General features: G+C 42.9%; 1 pseudogene across 1 annotated transcript in view; it reads right to left on the bottom strand.

The window, feature by feature from the left end:
• Positions 1-4769, bottom strand: part of LOC126933479 (uncharacterized) — a 44706-nt pseudogene extending 39937 nt beyond the window's left edge. Inside the window, exon 1 of the transcript XR_007718625.1 lies at positions 4528-4769. The product of XR_007718625.1 is annotated as an uncharacterized LOC126933479 (transcript). The remainder of the gene's footprint in view (positions 1-4527) is intronic.
• Between the last annotated feature and the right edge of the window lie 5690 nt (positions 4770-10459).

Raw genomic sequence — 10459 nt, forward strand, 5'->3', positions numbered from 1 at the left:
TCTGAGCTTTCAGAGAAGCCAGTGCGATCTTCCCACATAGAAATGAGAGCACGGCACCATCCAGCCGCAAAACTCCCCAGAGCTTCCCAGAACACTTTGAAAGAAATACAAAGCCCTTGCCTGGCCCTGCCTCTCCCTGACCTCAGCCTAGACTGGCTCCACACCTTCCTCTTAGCCTCAGCCATGGGCCACACAGGCTGGCCTTCCTTCTGTTCCTCAAACAAGCCCTGCACCGCCTACCCCAGGACCTTTGCACCAGCTCACCTTGGCTTGAGACGCTCTCTCTTCCGGCCCGTATTCTCCTTCACAATTCAACCAAATCCTCACTTCCTAAGTAGCCACTTTGATAATTTAGTCCCAATCCAGCACTCTCCAGTCCTCATCATTGCTCACCATTTGAGTTAACACCCATCTGCATCTTGTCTTCTTCATTTTCATTTATTTCTTTGTCTAATTTTCGGGGGCCACCTTTCATGCCTAGCTGTGCTCCCTGGGAGCACAGCTCCTATTTTCTCTCTGCTTATCCTCAGTGCCTAGAATGGTGCCTGGCCCAGAGTAGGGGAGCAAACAATATCTGTGAAATGGATGAAAATGTACAGGCAGAGGCAGCACCTACATGTGGCCCTTCATGAAGAGCATGCATTGTCAGTATATTCTCCATCTTTGCAAATGTAGGAAAGCTCACTGCTGATGCCCTCCCCCCACCCTGCGGTAACTAACCCAGCTTCTACCTGCTCCACTGGCCTCTCCTCTGAGGATAACTTCTCGTCAGGGCTTCAGATGGCCTCATTTTGGGAGGAGCATTTTACTTAGCTCAAATATGTCTCTCTTTTTTATCTGACGATTCTTATTTATTTATTGTTTTGAGATGGAGTCTTGCTCTTGTCACCCAGGCTAGGGTGCAATGGCGCAATCTCGGCTCACCGCAACCTCTGCCTCCCAGGTTCAAGTGATTCTCTGCCTCAGCCTCCCAAGTAGCTGGGATTACAGGTGCCTGCCATCACGCTCGGCTAATTTTTGTATTTTTAGTAGAGATGGGGTTTCACCATGTTGGCCAGGCTGATCTTGAACTCCTGACCACAGATGATCTGCCATCCTTGGCCTCCCAAAGTGCTGAGATTACAGGCATGAACCATCATGCCTGGCCTATCTGTCATTCTTAAAGCCACCAAAAGGAAAAAAAAAAATGTAATCACTTTTTCATGTCTTTCCAGATATCTATCTATATATATATAGAGAAAGACCTTAGGTAGGTAATTTAACTTTGCTAAATAAGGTATAAACAAGATTGTCTTAGCTCTGCCGCCAATCTTGGAAGATCAATTACCTTCTCTAGACCTCAATTTCTTCAGCCCTAAAAAGAAGGTATTGATACTAGGGGAATGACTGAATGAATTTTGATAAATGTGTACATTCATGCTAAGGAAGGTCATTAAATAATTTTAAAAAATGAATGACAAGGAAAAATGGTTAAAGTAAATTCAGAGCTCCAAAATATTAATATATTTCAAATGATGTAGATAACTTTAAAAGTATTTGGGAAAAATCAAATGATCAGAAGTACATTTAAATGTTAGAGAATTATGCGTGGTTTTTATTTATTTTCCCTTCTTTTAATTCTCTAAATTGTAACCAGTAAGTATATAAAATGTTCACAGCACTGCTCCTTTCCCAAATTAATAAACCTAAAATGAGGAAGTCAACCAGATAATGTATAAGTTCCCCTGTTGCCCTGCTAGTTTGGATTGTAGCTTTACTGCATGCACTTCTCATATGGGGATGGGGCAGGGCCAGGGAAGGGACTGACCCAGGCTGGGCCTCTCAGAACACTGCATCCCCGGACCCCAGGGCTGTATTTGGGATGTGTCTGGGAGCCAAACAAGGCCAAACAAAGGACCCGAGGATTTAGCGTGAACTCTAGGGAAAGGGGTCCTCTTTTATCACTGGAGTTACTAATGAGAACTGTCAGAGTTCTCTCTGACAGTCCATGGAGAGTGTTTGCTTGTATGAAAGAGGACTCAGAAAAAAAAGCAAACTTGAGGAGTAGAGAAAATATGAACAAAAAACAATACTTATATTTGTTGACTTTATTCAGCCCATGGGTCCAGCTGGGTCAAAGTTGTGTTTGATCTTTCTGGTCACCTGACCCGATACATTTCCTCTCTTGCCTAAACTAGTGTGAGATGTGTCGGACACAACCCAAAGACTCTGCTCATGGGCACAGTTAGGCATCCATGCTGTTCCAGCTTTGCCTTTGTAGCAATCTCTGCTCAAAGGATGGTCACGTCCAACAGGAAGAACCATGGAGGCTGTGGTCCTCCTTGTCCTGCCGCATGGCTAATTAGAAACACGGCCTGCATGCACCCAGGCTCCACCAGGAAGATCTCCTCACTGCCTACACCAGAGGGCCTCAGGCTTCCATTCTGGGACAAAGTCAGCGCCTTAAAAACCTCTTTGTGTAAATTATCCAAGTCCTAAAACAACATACCGTCATCTGGGAGCAAATCAGTGCTGGAATAAATAACCCAACAATGCAACTGATCCTCACTGAGTGCTTGACCTCACTGTCTACCCCACCATTCAATCTCACTTCCATTGTGAGACCAGGGTTCAGCCTCCACCCCATCCAGCATAGCTCACACCAAGGCTGGTGCCTTGCAGGAGCCGGGCGCCTTCACCTGTGGGCATCTCTCTCCCTGCAGTGAGCCCAGAGCACCCGTGTCCCCCATCCCTTGAGCTGCAGCCTCCCTGAGATCCCCAACGCTGGTGTCTGGGCTCTGGGCTTCTGCTTCGGTTTCCTGGTTGTTGTTGTCATCTAGAGCCACAATCTTCTTAAGGACCATGAAACTCTTGGAAGCCCCCTGTTATCTTCCCAGGAATTGGATATTCTTTCTTCCTCCCCACAGTTGGACAAAGTTCTCCCTCCTGTGAGCCAGGCACTGCACTAGACTCTGAATATATCAGGATGTGAAACCACAGTCCCTGCCTTCAAGGAGCACAGGTGAGTGGGGCAGGGTGTAGATAACGGCAGTACAATCTTACGTGATAGATACAACGCTGGGTGTTTTTAGGACAAGAGAGAAACACCTAAAAGAGCCTAGGGAGCTGTTTTGAAGGAAGCAGGAGCTCAGCGTAGCCTTAAACAATGAATACAAGTCATTCAGGTCACTGGAGGGGGTGCCTAGCTTAAGCAGAGGCATGAAGATGAGAAATATTGGGAAGCAAGCAGGAAAATACAAGCAATAGTTGTCACGGAAGCAATGAAGCAGGGCATCTCACAAAATAAGGCCAGAAGGGAATATAGCAGCAAGAGAGTGGAGATCACGTACTCCAATATCAATGCAGTCAGGCAAAGGAGGAAGCTCGACAGGGCCCCCAAGGAAGTGAGGGAGGCAAGGGAGATTTAATCAGGAAGCTAACACGGTCCTATTTGTCTTCTGGATGTAACTGTTTGGTATTGAAACAAGAACATCTGCCTGACTGCGAGCACCGTGTTGTCTCTTAACACCAGAACCTGCCCAGTGGATCAGTCATCCTGGAGGTTGACTCCAACTGGGGAATGGCTCAGAGTCATCAGAGCCATTTGGTCATCATGACAGGGCTTCAGCCATACTGTTCCAAATACGCCCTCATCCCAGAGCCTGAGATCGCTCCCGGTCTCCTCTCCAACCCTTAGACCTGTCGCTGGGGTCTGACATCCACAAAGCTAAGGCCACCAGGGCTGGCACCTGCTGAAGTGCCCGCCGTGAGCCTAAGATTGACTCACATCTGCACTGAGTCACCACACAACACAAAACCTGGCTGTATTCATTTTACAGGGCTCTGAATGGGTAGCTGACTTCACTGAGACTGTAACCTAGATCCCACGGCCTTTCCAAGTTTACATCTGCATCTTATCGTCACCTTTTCTGTCTCAAAGCACCGAGTCCGTGGGTAGTTTTTAGGTGTGTCAAACACCGGGCCTTGTGCCAAGGACTCAGCAAACGAAGGTAAATAGGGCACAATTTTACCCCTAAAGAGCTTCAACCTGTCATGGCAAATTCATAACCATCTTTTTCAATGGAGAACAGAAACACCAAGAGGTTATGTGATTTGCCCAACACCACAGGGCTTCCTGGTGCTGCTAGGACAGGTTCTGAACTTGAACTCAGCACTCCAGACCCCCTGGAATAGTCCACTGCCAGCATTCCGTGATGAGTTCACAGACTACGGAGAGGAATCACCTCTGGGGACCTGCCGAGCAGACTCAGGGCAGTTGCGGACACATCCGAGAGTCAGAGCTAGATTTCTCCTGAGCTGGATCCTCTCTAAAGCCATCTCCCCGATTTTAGAGGGGGCTTTAAGACCCAGGTGCATGATCAGCCTAGCTCTTGCTTTTCAAAAAGGAATTAGGGAAATGCCGAAAGACTCTCAGCAAATCAATCTGTCTGATAGCAGTGTCCAGCCTGGCAGCCGGACTTGTTCTCATGCACACGGCAGAGACCTGCACCAGACGACCAGCATCCGAACCCCCGAGCCTCGTCTCACCTGAGCAGGGCTCCCTTTGTCACCGTGTCAGCGGCTCCGAGTCGTGAAGGTTCTGTGCTTCCAACGAGGCTCGTCTGGGAGGCATCGGCACAGCTTTTAGCTTCCTTTAGTGAGGCAGTCGTCAAAGCACTGCCGGGACTGCAGAATGAAATCTGGATTTGAGAACCCTCTGCAGGGCTGCCAGGGGTGCTTGGCACTGCCTGGCGCCACCAGCCGGTCCAGCTCCAGCCAGACTGCTGACCTGGCACTGGCGCTGCATGATATAACTCGCTCTCACGGGGAAGCTTTAACTGTCTCTTCCCCAAGCTCGGAGTCCTCCAGTCTCTGTAGGATGCATCTGTTCTGTGATGCCCCTCTTTCGACACTCCGGGCTCCTCTCTGCCAGGGTTCCAGCCATTCAGGGACTCACAGCCCGATCCCTGCAAACATACCAGCCAAGAATTCATCATTTTTAGCAAAGTAATTATTAATCCCAAGACTTCTGTTGAAGTCCTTCTCTTTTATTAGTGCAGCCAATTAAAATATATTTAAGCATAAAGATATTTATAAAGATTCTAGTGTTTTTCCATAAATACCTACCGATTGAAGTCATTTTATTTTAAAAAAAAAATCCAGCAACTGTTCCCTTATTCCTGTATAACACATTGTTCTCATTTAATTTATATGACTTTAAGACTCCATAGGGAAAGGATATAGTTGACTGAGGAGACATGGGTACAAAAAAAAAGTAACCATGCAGGAAATTAATAATGCACATTGGAATATTAATTATGTTGTTGGAAGAATGCAAGAGACACATAAGAGCATAGAACTGAGACTAAGGAGACCTGGAGACCTGGGTTCCAGTTCCAGAAGTAACACTAAATTAACTTTAAAGATGTGTGCAAGTTACTTGGTGCCTGGACGTCAGTATCTCCCTGGGTTTCAAGCAGTTAGTTTGGTTGATTGCCAAAGTTCTTCCCAGCATCACCATTCTAATACGTTTTTTTAAGCCACAACACATATACCTGTGGTTTTTAGAGGAAGTGTAATACAGCCATTAGAATCACTGAAGACTCACAGGCTTCTAATCCTCACTGCCCCTTCTTAGCTCTGTGACCCGGACAAATTGTCTAAACAGTGGACACCTCAGTATCCCCGATTACAAGACGGGAGAACATTTACTGTTACATGAGCTGATGCAGTTGCTGTTAAGAATTAAATGAGTTAATGTATGCAAAACCAGCTGGAACATTGCTTCATCCATGATTTTGCACAATAAATGTTAACTGTTAATACTCTATTCAATGGTCCTAATTCTACCACAACTATCTTACTAACTTACTAGCTTGCCAGTACTGGAGATGCAGTACTTGTTATATATATGTAGGATTCATAGTCTTCATGTCAGAGTCCTGCCAATGCTTTCAAAGATAAGGCCACATCTCTGTGTTAGAAGACAGATTTTTGGCTTAGGGTAAAAAACATTTATTGAACACATATTGTATGCCAGAGTACCCTCTAAAGCATTTTTTCTATATTATCTACATGTTTCAGGGCACTGTGTAAACTGTACTCTCTTTTATTAACAATTTAAAATACTCTCAATTATAAAACAAGGTGATTCCAATGCATAAAATTTATATACTTTGCCCAAAGCTATGGATGTGGTTAGTGTTAAATCCAGGAACCAGGGAGTCTAACTCAAAGTAATTCATCACGTGAATTACCCAAGCTAAAGGGAGATTCAAGTGTATACTGCTCGGGTGATGGGTGCACCAAAGTCTCACAAATCACCACTGAAGAACTTACTCATGTAACCAAATACTACCTGTTTCCCAAAAACCTATGGAACTAAAAATAAAATAAAGTAAAATAATAAAGGGGGAAGGCAAACAGAAAGTAGAAACTGAAAAGAGACTTTATAGGAGGGCAAGAGAAATTGGTCTTTTTGTCTTCAGTCTCTCAGCTCCAGCTTTTTTTTTTTTTTTTTTTTTGAGACAGGGTCTCACTCTGTTAGCTGAGCTGGAGTGCAGTGATACAATCATGGCCCACTGCAGCCTCAACTTCCCAGCTCAAACAATCTTCCCACCTCAACCTCCCAAGTAGCTGGGATTACAGACACCATCATAGCTGGCTCACTTTTAAATTTTTCTTTTGTAGAGAAAAGATCTTCTTATATTACCCAGGCTGGTCTCAAACTCCAGGGCTCGAGAGATTCTCCCACTCTGACCTCCCAAAGTGCTAGGATTACAGGTGTGAGCCATACTGCCTGGCCCAAACTTTTTATTGGTGTGTGGACACTCTAAGAAATTTTAAAGTATGAGTCTTCAAAACATGTATTGATATATACATTACATATACCTCACACTAAATAGTAATAATAGTAGCAACAACAATAACTGAGGACGGAAACTTAGAAGGAAAATGTCTCTCTTCCATCAGCCCCTTTCAGGACCACACCACTGATTCCTACTGAGAAAGCCTAACATTCTACCAGCTGACAGAGAGGAAATGTTTACAGGGCCCAGCTGCAAGATTTCACAGCAGGGTGAGAAGGGTGGATTTAGAGCTGAGAGGCAACCAATTGATGAGGGGAAGAGAACATGTAGATGACAGAAGGGTCTTCACCTCCCAAGAAAAGTCAGGATCCACAGCTGGTCTTAGAGGTTTTCTATTTTAATATTAAAATAAAGTAAAGCCTCCTTTTCTCCATGAATCTATCTGTCATTCATTAAATCAAAAATTTACATTGAAATTTTGAATAAGATGACTGCGCTGCTGAATATCCTTTATAGATATCAAAAGATGCCTTAATGTCCATCTTAGGTGTTCATTCCCTGGTAAAGGGGATCTCCATTTCCTTCTAATCAGTTCCTGCTAGTTCTTGGCATTATTAAATGTATATATTTCAGTCTATGTTTTTTATATGATTTTGCACAAGCTGCTCCCCTGTCTATAGAACTTTTTACATGATGTCTAGGTCAGTTCATGACTCCCACCCTATTCCATCTCTATTTGTTCTACACATTTAGATTATTACATTTAAGTCACCCTGTTATAATCATTTATTTACCTTTCTATTTCTCTTGTAATAGTCTCTTAGTGACAAAAGCAGTGTCTTAGTCATCTTTGTTTCCCTGAATTTTAATCCAATGTTTCTAAACCTTTGCGCAGATTGAAATTTGTGAGTAGGTCATTCTTCTTTGTAGGGGAACTGACCTGTGCATTGTAGGATTTTAGCAGCATCCCTGGTGTCTACCCACTAGATGCCAGTAACATCCTCCTAGTTGAGCCAAACAGAAACCTCCCCAGCCGTTGCTCAGCATCTCTCGGGTGGCAAAATCAATGCCACTAGAGAATCACTATGTTAGTACGATTACTAGGTCAGAATTAATACTAGACAAAGTGGTCATTGAAAAAAATATCAAATTACAATAGAATTCATTAAATATAACATAAACTGCAGTCATTTGACAACTAATATGTCTCAATTTATTTCGTAGGAAAAAGAAAACTACAAATTCATTTATTTATTCATTTAATTAGTAAATTGAATGAACATACTGACTACTTATTCCATTTTAAATGTTTTCCTAACCCTGAATGTAGAGAGGTAAGAAAATTAAATTTCTGTCCTTACTGGGGTTATCTGATAAAAAGTCTTTCACCTACACACACAAAGATACATATATTCGCAGCTAACAAATCCAGCCATCCATCTATGCATTTATTAATTTATTTCGCAAATATCTGTTGCTCCTGCTTTGTGCTGGACATCACCATGCCTGTGCTAGGGACATAGAGCTTTATAGGACACAATTCCTGTCTTCAGGCAACCATAGGCAAAGAAAATCTAGTAAACAATTGTGGGCAAGAAAATATTTATTTATGCAATAAACGTTTAGGCACAGTGTTACCTACTGATATGATATTGAGCAAAGTTGATACAGTCTCATGCAGCTGTCTAGGAATGAAGACAGACATTTGGCGAGAAATAAGGAAGAACATTCTAGTAAAAGTGAGGACCACGAAAGTCTAGGGTGGGTCCACCTGTCTGAGATCAGGCAGTATTTGCAGTGATTTTAACGCATGCCCATCAGTTCTCTGACACTCCTCCCACAAAAAGTGGGGTCTATATCACCTCATCTTAAATTGACTTGAATGACTCACTTCTAATAGGATGTGGCAGAAGTGGAGCCACGTGACTCCTGAGTTTAGACGTAAAAGTTAGTATGGCTCTGCTTGGCTTTCTCTATTTTGGGACTCACCATGAAATTCAGCCAGGATACTGTAAGAAAGTTCAGGCCACGTGGCTAGGCCATGTGTAGGCATCCCAGCTGACAGTCCAAGCTGAGGCCATAGCCAATGACTCCATGAGCCACCAGACATGTGAGAGGATGAGCTTTCTCAGAAGTCCAGCCTTCAAGTTGCCCTGCCTAGGGCTAAATGGAACAGAAAGGAGCTATCCTCATCAAGCCCTGCCCCAACTACAGATTTGTGAATAAAAGAAATATTGTTGGTTTAAGCCATCAAGTTATGGGGTGGTTTGTTATGCAGCCATAGTACCTAAACAATATCATGGATTGGATTAAAAGTTGCCCAGCTGTGGTGGGTGCACAAAGTCTGTATTGAGTAGTTTAAAAACGATTTCATGAGTTGGTGATATGAGTCTTGTCTTGAAATATGAATGCATGTGCCAATGAGTATTAGCCAGGCAGAGGAGGGCAGAAATGAAGATAAGAAGTAGCATGCCTATTCTTTGAAGTGTGAGCATTTCAGTTTGGTCAGACCGTGGAGGGCAGCACTGGAATGGAAGAATCAGAATAAAGAAAGTTAATTTGTTAGCTTTATTTAACATCAATACGGTTAGTTTGTTGACTAACAAAATAAAGCCAGATTCAAATATGGAAAGCCCTTACAATGAGTTTTACTATTATGACAAAATGCACAAAATATAAAATGTATCATTTCAATAGGGTACAATTCAGTGGCATTCAATCCATTCAGAATAGTGTGTAGGCAGCCATCAGCACTACTGAGCCCCAAAACATTTCCATCACCTTCAAAAAAAATTCTTATATCTGTAAAGCAGTCACCCTCCCCAGTTGTCCCTGGTAACCAATAATCTTTTTTCTTTCTCTTTGAATTTGTCTGGATACTTCATTTATAATTGACCCTCTAACAATGTAGGGGTTAGGGGTGCCAACTCCCTAAAACTTTTTACAGCCGGAAATCTGCATATAACTTTTGACTCCCCAAAAAAACTTAATTCCTAGTAGCCTATTTTGACCAGAAGCCTTACTGATAACAAAGTCAATTAACACATATTCTGTATATTATATATATATTACCTATGGTATTCTTACAATAAAATAAACTAGAGAAAAGAAAAATGTTATTCAGAAAATCACAAAGAAGAGAAAATATATTTACTCTTCATTAAGTAAAACTGGATCATCATAAAGGCCTTCATTCTTGGTGTCTTCAGATTGAGTAGGCTGAGGAAGAGGAGGAGGAGAAGCAGTGAGTTTTACTGTCTCAGGGATGGCAGAGACAAGAAAATGCACACATAATTGGAGTCACACAGTTCAAACCTGTATTGTTCAAGGGTCAACTGTAAGTGAAATCAGATGAGATACGGCCTTCTGTGTCTGCTCCTATTTCTTGGCATAATATTCATCCACATTGTAGCTTGTGTCAGTACCTCACTTCCTTTTATGGATGAATAACATGTCACTTTATGGGCTTGCTACATTTTGTTTGTCCATACATACATGGGTGGACATTTAGGTTGTTTCCTCCTTTTGGCTATTATGAATGGAACTACCATGACCATTCTTGTACGTATAATTGTTTGAATACCTGTTTTCAATTCTTCTGCCTACATAACTAGAGGTGGAATTGCTGGGCCCTGTTCAATGTTTACCTTATTGAGGGACTACCAGACTCT

This window comes from Macaca thibetana, chromosome 13 (assembly GCF_024542745.1).
Source record: "Macaca thibetana thibetana isolate TM-01 chromosome 13, ASM2454274v1, whole genome shotgun sequence".
Classification (NCBI taxonomy): domain Eukaryota; kingdom Metazoa; phylum Chordata; class Mammalia; order Primates; family Cercopithecidae; genus Macaca; species Macaca thibetana.